Consider the following 10,841-nt stretch of genomic DNA (forward strand, 5'->3'; position numbering starts at 1 on the left):
CGAACATAGTTTTTTTATATTCCTTTTCATCTTAAGGATTGCCATTGTAATAAGAAATATATGTTCTGCTTGAAAAAAATATTTAAGACACTGCTTTTTTCAAATCTAAAATTGAAAATGTCTATTCTTCTTGTTTTTTCCCTAAAACTAACATTTTTCTCTTCTCTCTTTTTTGACTTGATCTGGTATAAATGCTTTTCTGAGTGCTGCAGATTTGATTTAGAAAGTCTTGTAGTTTTAGGGCAAGGTTGCAGAGTGCACTGGGGAGGAGGGAGATAGAAGGGAAATGTTACAACATTCTTGGTTAATGCATTGCTGTTCTGATGCTGTTTGTCAAAATCAAAATAAAAACTTTATCTCAAACAGCAGTCTTGTAGTTTTAAATTGTAATTCAGTATTGGAATTGTTGTTGACTTCCTGGTTGTGCTTGTATGTAACCTGTCTGCCCTGTTCTGCTTTTACTGTACTCTGTTGTGAGTTTCTCTTTTTTTTCTCTTCTTTACCCCGTACTTAAAGAAGAATTACCTAAAGTCTTTGAAAAGCTGTATGATTGATTCTTATGTTCTGTAATACACTGCGTAATTGTTGGTAATTGTTGGTAAGTAGTTGTGAAACTAGGAGAAAAAAATGGTTCTACTTGCAAATTTAGAACTTAACCAACACTCGTCTTCTAAAAATAAATACCGTTGACTGTTAGTTGTTGCAATTGCTAATGCTGAAGTGAAGTAAAGAGTTTTGTTTTACTTACCTGTTTTGGTGGAGCTACTGTACCTACGTTCGACTAATCAGAGGTTGAAATGAAGTGAAAGAACAGCAAATAATATATATTTTTTATTTTATTCCATCTTTTTGCGATTGTACATATAACTATAATGTTTATCAGAGGCAATGCTGAGAGTAGAATTTGCATTAATTATAGTTTTAAATAATTTTGGTGTGACCTACTTTAAAACCTGACATGCAGGTCATCCATAAATGATTTGTCTGAAATAATAAAATACTCATAATTTGAAAAGGAAATCAGCATTATCATTTTAAAATGGAGAAACTGTAAGTATTTGTGCTCCACTAAACACAAGAATGCTCAGGCATAGAAAATATTTATATTTTATATATTTAAATCAGTCTTTTTTTAAGTGTCCAGGAAAATACAAATATATTTGTTCTAGTTCAGCATTATATAGATTTTTTCAAACTGAATTGATGCTCAAATTTCTTTTACATTAACAGTGTTCATTCTCCATCAACTGATACATAACGTACTACAAATTCCACTGTCTGGTTTCCTGCTGTTTCAAAAGCCTCAGTGATTTTAAAAGTTTTGTTTGTAAAGTGAAGGATCAGAGAATGTGCTTTTGCTGTGTTATCTTAAGGACTGATCTCACCAGTGTGGCATGAAGAGGGAGCTATAGCTCCTCCTGTTATTTAGGGGCTGCATGAACCTGCTAATCCATTCCACGCTCTCCAGAATTTCTCACTGCCTCTCACTGCTGTGCCAGATTAATTTAAATGTATCTGTTGAAGTGGAGATAATCAATGCAAATCACTGGCACCGGGCTTCGCAAATAGAGTATGTTTGATTCACGAAGAGGCCTTAGCTATAGAAGGTCACTCCTTCACTAGTTTTTTTTTTTCTCCCCCAGAACTCGTTGTCTAAAGTGATTGAACAGACAGAATTTTACTGTATCGTCTGCCTTGTTTTACCTGCGGCAGCCCTTCCGAGGATCTACCTTTCACCCCTGCCTGTTCAGAAAGGTATGTGTAATTATCCTGTCATCTGATAGCATGGCTGTCTTTCTTTTCTTTTCTTTTTTTTGCCTGAAACCAAAATTCATTGGAAAGGATTATTTAAAAAAGACACATCCTGCATGGGCAAAAGCAGAACAAAACTGTTAAAGTGTTTGACTGATGTGAACATAGGACTGGACAAACTCTGATGAATGTCTGTGTGGAAAAGAAAGTTTTAATAGTTGAAGCTGTCTTACAAATAGAGCACCTTCTTGCTGGAATTTTCTTTCCAATCTGAAAGCTTGTAAATGTCTTGTAGATTTTCAAAACTAATTTTGTCTGACTTTTTAACATCATTAACATTTAAGAATTATTTTTATACTAAAAAACAAGTTATAGTAATACTGTACCCTGAAAGCTGAGTTTATGTGAGGGAGAGGTGGCATCTCTGTGAAGAAGTTACTGTATGAGTAAAGAAAACAACATTCAGTCAAGAGTCAACTTATAATTCTGTAGGTGTGACAGTTTTAAATCCAATGGGAAATTCAGTGCCCATACAGTGTTTTGATAAATGCTTCAATGAGAATAGCTGGCTGGTAGTGCTTGTTGAAAAAATAAAAATTCAAATCTCCCAGAAGTGATTTTGAGGCAGCTAGATGAACTAAAGATTATGAATGATTTTTTCATCATCTCATATGTGACTGTGTTAATTTCTCCCAGTATGAGTTGTGTACATTTACTGGAAAATTATTGTAATATGCAGCACTACTATAGCTTTACTGTAAAATGCACACACTGATCAATTTAAGAATATACAGTATTGCTCAGCTCATGAATACTTTCACGGATATCCTTCATTGTTACATTTTTGTTTTGGTCTCTGTAATTATGAAAGCAGTCCTTGCCTTTTCTTCTACCACTGAAATGTAAAATATCAAACCTTGTTAAGGAAATGTAAATTCGAGTGCATAGTTCAACAGTTGTTTTTTGAAAATTAATGAATACTAGTTTTGCAGTGAGATATATTTTTATGTTTGCAGTCAAACCTTGCTTTATTAAATCATTTATCCATTTAAATGACAATTCTTTCAAGTCCTAAAATTTACAGTTAGAAACTACATTTTTATTCTTGGTTTTTTTAAATTGTGTTGCACTTATAGAAAGGGCAGCAGTGAATTATAATAGTGTATATTTACATCTAAATTAAAATGTGTTTGACCATACACTTTAGATCTCTTAGTTTAGTGGTTAATGTTCTTTTAAATAAGCTCCATTTAGAGTGTCTTGCAACAGTATTCAGACCTTTTCTAATGTGTCTCATTTTGGGAAATTATTTTAAAAAATCCATACACATTTTAAAAACTTCATTCATACATTCTCTAACCGCTTTATCCAACACAGGGTCATGGGGGAGAACCAGCCCATTCAGGCAAGCAACAGGGGCAAGTCTGGATAACCTTGGATGGGACACCAGTCCATCACAGGGCACACACAGACACAAACATGGACACACTCATACCAGGACCAATTTTTACAGAAACCAATTAACCTCCCAGTATGTCTATGAACTGTGGGAGGACACAGGAGCACCACGAGGTAACCCATGCAAACATGGGGAGAACATACAAACTCCACACAGATGGCTCCATAGGAATTGAACCCAGGGCCCTAGCACTGTGACCACTGTGGCAACCTGAATGCCAAAACTGATGGTCTCTAAGGATGTTAAAAAAAGCAAAAGAGAAAGAAAAAACTAAAACTATTTTGATTGGATAAGTTTTCGGACTCAAATTTTGATGGAAGTACCTTTGGCAGCTGCAACGGCTCTTTGATAAAGCTCTACCACCAAAGCACATTGATTTGAAAGGCCACTCAAGGACAACTTTCTTATTTTTAAGCCTCCGCAATGTAACTTTGGTCTTGTGCTCCGGATCATTTTCCTGCTGAAAAATGAATATTTGTCCCAGTTTTAGGTATTTAGAAGACTAAAACAGATTATCCGCCAGTATTTGCCTGTACTTGACTCCATCTATTTTTCCTTCAGTCATAACGTATTTTCCAGTTAGCTGATGAAAATTATCTCCACACTATGATTATGCTACCACCATGCCTGACGATATGGATGGTGTTCACTGGGAGATGTGCTGTGTTGGGCTTGCACCAAACATAATGCTTGGCATTTAGGCCAAAATGATTTGGCCATCCAGAATGCACATGAAAACCACAGTAAGCAAAATGTGGTACACCATGGTATGATTTGGCTTGCCAAAGTTAGCTTTTCACTGCCCAAACAAGATCAATGGGTGACACTTATGGTGTGTTGGATGGTAGTGAAATGTTACTTAATTTAATCTGGTGTACTGCTGCTTTAAATTCCACTTAATATGGAATAGTTAAAGGAAAATTTTGGTATACGTGTAATAATGTTTATGAATGTTATACATTTAAGTTAATTTATTTAATATAAATATATATTTAGATAGCTGATAGCAGTAGACGAAGCTTTTTTAAAAATAAGGTACAACAACATTCTCTAACTCAGTCACTTGCTGTCATTATTGTTGGAAAGATTTTATGTTCTTGTTTTAACTATATTTCCCATGAACAATTGCAAGGTTCAAATTAATAACAAAAGACAACACATACTTGAACAAATTTTACAATTCACACAAATGTATGGAAAATACTGGCATTGCAATGCAAAATATCCATCCCTAGAAACACACGGAGAAATCAATTTGCAGGTGTTGTCCTCACATCCAAAAATTGTGTACCCTAACTATACAGAGTTTGTTACAAAACAGCAAAGTTCCTTGTAATGTAATATCCCCCCCGCCCTAAAAGGGCTTATGGCCAAGGGACCGACAGTAGCTCAGAAGCTACTAAAGAGCACTAACAGATGAGAATATTATTATCTGCTTTTTAATCATGCTACCCTGTCCCCATCTCTGAATGGCCATAGATAACTAGGGTTCATTTTTCCAGTTTTATATCTATTACAAATGACTATGAATAAGATATTGTGTTAAATTAAATTTAATTCTTTAAAATTGTATTGAACTATTCAAACCTATTTCAATTTAGATTCAAATGGTTATTCAATTTATTTATAATTTAGTGAGAACTACATTTATAATTGATATTAATTTAATATTTAACACACTGTGATATTTAAAATTAATAAAACATTCAATGAATATTGTTTATTATATTTATTTTAGAATTAGTGAATCTTTATTATCCCTATATGTTACAGATACAAATTGTGCATTTGCCAGGAATTAAACCTAGGCCTTCTGCATGGCAGGCAAGAATTCAACCACTGAATTGCCAGTGCATCAGTCAGATTGGATGACTGAATGTGTGGGAGAATGGGGGCATTTGGGAATAAATTCCATTAATGCTTAAGGTGAAAAGATGTTGTAATGCACTTGTTCTGTTTTAATTGATCAGTTTATATACAGTAATGTCCAAATGAAGTTTCTGGGCCTTTGTGTAAGCTCTTGTGAGATAGTTTGCCACTATGGGCCATTTCACCTGTACTTGTGAATTCTACTAAATTAGTATATCAGGAAAATCTCTGTGTTATGATACTGTATTTCTCATGTTTTTTCACTGTTGTGAAATAATCCATTACAATTACAGGTTCTGTGTATGTAGACTGGACATCTCTTTGTCCATGCTCCTATAGTTTTGTTTTATTTCAATTCAATTCAACTTACACAGGCGCGTAGTATAATGAAAAGTGTTTCTCATTAGTCGCTCAGGTGCAGTATATAAATAGGACAGAAGATAAGACAATAGGTACTAACACAATAGCAATAACAGTAACGTGTAATAACATAACATAAATTTCAAACCACTGATGTTCACAAGACCACTATTTGTGATTTCTTTCACAAATTTTATTTATATAATATCTATTATCTTATGTTTTTAGAAACCTTAACTTTTTTATACATAAAAATCAGTTCTTACTGTGCAATTTACTGTTCAACTATATGACAATATAAAGCACTCTCTGGGGGCTGAGTGAGGTCATGAAACTCAAAAAAGGCACTAATCTTGGGAGCAAAAACTGAATTACTTTCAACAGCACAAACAGAGCACATTGTGCGATTTAAGATGATTAAAAATCCTCCAACGTTTGTATGTTGTACAAAGTCATTTAAAATGGAGCAGGAAATATTTCCTTCATAGCATTTACTGCACTGTAGTTTTAAAGCGTCGGCCATGTTAGTCAAATACATGACTGATAAGACTATGATTCTCCATGTGACACACACAAGAATCACATTGTCATACTGTATCTAATGATATACAAACAGTACTATACCATACAGTACATCAACTACACTATAGTCCCAATTTGTGTCATTCTTGCAGACTGCCTTCATCTAGATGCCATTATTAGCTATTTTGCAAGCGGTCATTAAAATCATATTGCATACATGTTTTTGAACGCAGCATATTGCACTTTAGTGGAAAATTGTGATATAAACAATTTAAATATACTGATCTAAATATACTGTAGTTCAGACTTGTATTGATTTCAGTGAAACTTACTATACAGTAAACAACTGACAAAGTAACTCAAATCAAAATTAATTTTAATCTATCCTCTGATTCGTTTTTAATATAGGTTTTTATTTACTTTTAACAACTTCCTGTCTCAATAATGTGATCAATGTATTTGATGTAATTTTTTTTTCTCTAGTATAGTATGCATACAGTATGAATAGTGCAGGACAGCATTAATGGGTTAATAAACATTTAATACTGTAATGATTTCTATGACAACCACATGCAGCTATGGTACTGGTTTAACTGTGTCGCCTCGCTGTTTTACAGAGTAGTGCAGTCCTGCATCAGTTTATTAAAAATAATATTTTTAAAAAACATTGAGAAGCGGTGCTTTTCATCATGATGTGGTGTGCTACCTGATACCTGGCGCATTCTGGATAGTTACATCTGTAAGCCATCTGTACCACAATATATTTTGCCACATAATAATAATAATAATAATAATAATAATAATAATAATAATAATAATAATAGTGGGTTTTTTTTGCAGGATCACTCAAGTAATATAATAATAAACTTTATTTTATATAGCGCCTTTAAAGGTGGCTTCTCAAAGCGCTTTACAGGATGACAACAACAATAAATAAGAAGAATACACAAGATAAAACACAATTACAATATAAAGAGGAGACCGTGGATGTTGGTACTAAAAGCGGAGGGGTGAAGAATGAAACCAGTTAAGTAAAGGCTTTTCTGAAGAAGAGGGTTTTGAGTCTGGATTTGAAGGAGTTTAGAGAAGGTTACTCTCTGATATCCTTCGGGAGAGAGTTCCAGAGCTTAGGGGCATAACAGGAGAAGGCCCTGTCACACATACAATGTAGATGGGCTTGGGGGACAGTAAGGAGAACAGAATTAGAAGAGCGAAGGTTGCGAGGTGGGGAGTAGGGCGATAATAGTTCAGACAGGTACTGAGGTGCCAAGCCATGCAGAGCTTTATAGGTGAGCATGATGATTTCAAAGTCTACACGGAATTTGACTGGCAGCCAGGGCAAGGACTCCAGGATAGGAGTAATGTGAACACTTGCACTAGACCTGGTCAGGATTCTGGCTGCTGAATTTTGGACATACTGCAGTTTGTTCAGAGTAGATTTAGATAGCCTAGTGAGTAGAGCATTACAGTAGTCAATTTGAGAGAACACAAATGTGTTGATCAGCTTTTCAGCCACAGTTAGTGATAGCATAGGGCGAAGTCCTTCTGAGGTGAAAAAAAGATGTTTTGACAGTATGCTGCACATGTGGGTCGAATGTTAAGCCAAAATTGAATATAACCCTAAGGTTTTTCAATTTTGATTGAAGCTCAAGTAAAGAACCATTTACAGATAAGGTTACAGGACTGGCTTTACGAAGTTGATGGGGGTGCCAACAAGCATGACTTCGGTCTTGTCGTAGTTGAGATGAAGGAAGTTTTGAGTCATCCAAATTTTAATGTCAGAGATGCAATTAGATAGAATAGAGACAGCCAAATCAGTGTTTGGAATGGATGTATATTTGAGTATCGTCAGTGTAAAAATTAAAGCTGAGGCCATGTGATCTTAAAAGCTGACCAAGTGGAAACATGTAAATGCTGAAGAGCAAGGAGTCCACTATTGATCTCTGAGGAACACCAGACTTAACAAGACCAATTTCAGACCTGTACCAATTGAGAGAGACAAAGTGACAGCGATCAGTGAGGTAAGATTTGAACAAGTGTTTTGTTGCAAACTCCATGCTAGCTTTGAGATGGTTTATTTTTAATATTAATAATATTTTATTATACTTTTGTGAAGACTTTAGGATTTTGTTCACTGATTCACATTTCCTCCCATTTCAGTCTATGAATTCTATTGTATCTCATTTAAAGTTGTCATTGGTCTCACAGTAACATCTCTCTCCAGTTTCCTCTTTACTTGTCTACTCAGGTTGGAGGTATAACGAGACCTAGGCAGTGTCTGGGAAGTAAGATGCACTGTATATTACTTGATATTACTTGCATCAAAGTCTTTACCGAAGATATTACTAATAATATTAATAATGAATGACCTTGGACAAGCTCTAAACTCAAAGTATTACCCTGGTCCACATTCTTTGTAACCATCTTTGTAAACGAAAATACTATTTTTTTATTGACAAAAAGTAACACCACAGCATTTTGTTGATCCGATCACACATTCGTTTCCAATCATACAAAGTAAGTCTTGAGAATCTTCGATTCACCATGCCTTTCACGTGCTCATAAAAGATATTAATTTAGGAACATAAACATATTATTATGTAAACTGTACTGTATATGGCTGGTCTTGGTAGTTTAAAGAAAAAATACACACCAGTATTCCATTTCTCCCTAAACATTTGAAGCATCAAAATCTTACATGTGGTTAATACGGAAACGTTTTAACGTGCTCCTCCTGACCATATGACTGTACGTTTATATACTTTGTGAGAAAAGTGATAGTTTTAAGCTTTTCTGCAAAAACGCTCGTTATCGGAGTAAACAAAAGCATACTTTTAGAATTTGATTAATAGGGAATATAATCGCGTATCTAAAGAAATTAATAGCGACTGATTAATGTGATACCGACTGACTTATAAGCATGAGGTCAGGTGTTTAAATCCAGCAATCGCTACGAGTTTTCTTTTAACAAATAAACATTTCTTTGAAAAACTAAAATAGCAAATATTATTGGCATTATATTGACATTTTTTATATATCTAAATATCACAACATGTTCATACTGTATGTACACAGCTGTACCACAGGGTGTAGGGCACAAACCCGATGTTGCTTGTGCACCTGGCACTGCGGCCGAGGAGCACCCGGCTAGGGTGCTCTCGCTCTCTCTCTCTCTCGCCTGGAGTGCTGTTTTAAACACTAAGTTATGAATGCAGATGCAATTGGTGCTTTACGGGCATTGTGCAATACTGAGCTCCACGCTTCCTCCCTCTCTCGGTGCTACCTCCCCCTCTGATGCAGCGCAGTGGGCGGCACGCTGTTTTCAGAGCCTCTGATTGGGGGAAAAAAATACCTGCTGATTTGTTCTACATACGAGGAAGACAACAGAATATGATTTTTTCTATCCGAAACGTGTATTTTAAACATTTAATTAAGAAGTAAAAACCTTACAATGTACACAGAGATTCTTAGCTGATCGGGGGAAGAAAAATCACCTGTTTTCGTGCATAAAAAGTGGTTATTAACTATCTAAACATGTTTTTATGGCTTTTAAAGTCATGCAATGTCTAAGCAGGAACACATCATTATATCTCCTTTTTGATTTATTTTGTAAGAATTAAAAAAATCGTTTGCCCAACCTAATTTTAAATACCTCTACTTGTGAAAGTTTTCGCAGCCTGTACATAAAACTTCATACACAATACTGCTAACAGCAGGAACATTCCTATTCTTTACTCAGCAGCTTATTAAAAACAGCAGCCATGGTGTTCAAACCGTTTTTTTACACAGAAGAGTGAAACAGCTTTGCCTTGTGAATCTGTTTTTCTAAGAAAACAATTGTCAGTCTGTTCGTGGGGGGAAGGTGGACTGCCTTTCATTGGAAGACTTGCCCTATTCTCCTTTGAAAATGAAGAAGGTGAGAAAAAAACCTGTGAAACCGGTTTGTTTACAAACAATGTATGCACAGAGTCTCAGACTTTGTGGAGTGAAATTCAGCACAGCCAGCACTGCGGGTGAGAGAGGGATTTTTATTCTTCTTCTTCTTCTTTTTCACAGCCTTAGTCCCAGACTGTCCTGGGGTCAGCTGCTTTGGTTGCTCTTCTCCATTTGTCTCTGTCGAGCACATCTTCCTCACTCACTTCACATACCTCCATATTTTTTCTCACACAATCTATCCATCTCTTTCTAGGCCTGCCTCTTCCTCTGTTACCTTCCACCTCAAATTCCATTACCCTCTTTGTTACTTCCTCAACTTCCCTCCTCATGATATGTCCATACTACCGTAACCTCGCCTCTCGCATCTTCTCAACCACATCCACCACCCTACATCGTCTACGGATTTCTTCATTTCTGATCTTATCCTTCATTGAAATCTGCAGAATCCATCTCAACATCCTCATTTCAGTTCTTCTCATCAAGTTCTCTTCCCTCTTTCCAACTGCCAAGCATTCAGCTCCATATAGTAGTACAGGTCTAATCACAGTCTTGTACATTTTGCACTTTAACTTTCTGGGAATTTTCCTGTCACAGATTATTCCAGTTATTTCTCTCCACTTGTTCCATCCAGCTTTCACTCTTTGTTTTACTGCCTCCAGTGTTTCTCCTCCCTTTACCAGTTTTGATCCAAGGTATTTAAAGTCATCAACTTGTTTCAGTTTTCCTCCATTTGTCTCCTCAACATTGGTCATAGTATCTCCTCTTCTCTCCATTACCATTGTAGTGGTTTTGATGGGTTTACTGAGACAATTATTAATTGTAGCAGTAATAACGAGGTTGTTCGTCGGGGCTTTTAGAAAATCAATCGTCAGAACAACTAACAACGCACACACACGGGTTCAATACACGGGATACATTTATTAATATAACTGTGCAACAAACA

At 35.6% G+C, this 10,841-nt stretch overlaps 1 protein-coding gene across 2 annotated transcripts in view; it reads left to right on the forward strand.

The window, feature by feature from the left end:
• Window positions 1–1,537: 1,537 nt before the first annotated feature.
• The window catches only part of adgrl2a (adhesion G protein-coupled receptor L2a), a 334,526-nt gene continuing 325,222 nt past the window's right edge, over window positions 1,538–10,841 (forward strand). For both annotated transcript variants that reach the window (XM_088598895.1, XM_088598896.1), the window contains exon 1: window positions 1,538–1,755. The gene's annotated coding sequence lies outside the window, so the exon portion shown is untranslated. The remainder of the gene's footprint in view (window positions 1,756–10,841) is intronic.

This window comes from Lepisosteus platostomus, chromosome 11, assembly GCF_059453375.1.
Source record: "Lepisosteus platostomus isolate fLepPlt1 chromosome 11, fLepPlt1.hap1, whole genome shotgun sequence".
Lineage (NCBI taxonomy): Eukaryota > Metazoa > Chordata > Actinopteri > Semionotiformes > Lepisosteidae > Lepisosteus > Lepisosteus platostomus.